Source organism: Capsicum annuum, chromosome 2, assembly GCF_002878395.1.
Source record: "Capsicum annuum cultivar UCD-10X-F1 chromosome 2, UCD10Xv1.1, whole genome shotgun sequence".
Classification (NCBI taxonomy): domain Eukaryota; kingdom Viridiplantae; phylum Streptophyta; class Magnoliopsida; order Solanales; family Solanaceae; genus Capsicum; species Capsicum annuum.
The window spans coordinates 9,985,766-9,986,950 of NC_061112.1; positions in this window are offsets into that span (position 1 = coordinate 9,985,766).

A 1,185-nucleotide genomic window follows, 5' to 3' on the forward strand; every position below is an offset into this window, starting at 1 on the left:
ATCAATGAATATAAACACAAGTGTTCATAGAAAGAAAAATAACAATTCTTTTTCAATTGGTTAAAAATACAAATGATGTTGTCAACTACAAATTCAAATACAAATAAATGAAACAAATAAAACCACAATGGTCAACTTACAAATACAAAATACAAGTATGAACTATAAAATATAAATACAAATGTGAACTATAAAATACAAATACAAATACGAACTTTAAAATATAAATACAAATATAATTATATCAACAAATGCAAAAATATAAATAATGACGTGAATACAAATATGATAAATAATTATGGTATTTACGTTACCATCCATGATTTGTGCTCAAGTAGCCATATTTTTTGAAAAAAACAAAAAATACAAAATAAAACAAAAAAGCGAGAAAGAAAATAAGTACAAAAAAAAATCAAAAAAATAGAAGCTAGAGATAGAAGAGAGAGAAAAAAGAACGAAAGAAACGAAAAAAATAAAAATAAGAAAAAAAAAGAAAAACAAAATCATCTATTTTGTTTTTTTTTTGTTTTTATTTCTTTTGTTTACGACCTTTTTTTCTTTTTTTCTTTTCTATTTTCATTCTTGTTTATTTTTTCCTTTTTGTCATTTTTTTGTATTTTGTTCTTTTCTCTCATTTTTTTGTTGGTGTTATCGGATTTTATATTTTATATTTACTTGTATCATACTATATTTTTTAAATAAATTTATTGTTTGTATTTGAATAGTTCAGCCGTGAATACGATTTATCATTTGTATTGGTATACAAATAAACATATGGATTAATTGTATTTACTTGATTCTAAAATATATAAATATGTAATGAGTCATTCTTTGCAAATGTATCATTAGTATTTGTATGTCAATTTTATCATTTGTATTTGTATATAAATAAGTATCATTTGTATGCATATGGTTCAAGTTGTACAAACATGTATCATTTGATACAAATATAACATTTGTATTTATATAATTTAATATTTGTATTCTTATAATTGATCATTTATATTTGTATTTTTCAATTTGCATTAATAAAATACAATTCGTATCAATGAATATAAATACAAGTGTTCGTTGAAAGAAAAAATTATAATTCCTTTTTAGTTGTTTAAAATACAAATGATGTTGTCCACTACAAATCTAAATGCATACAAATGAAACAAGTGAAGTTACAAATACAAATAAAAT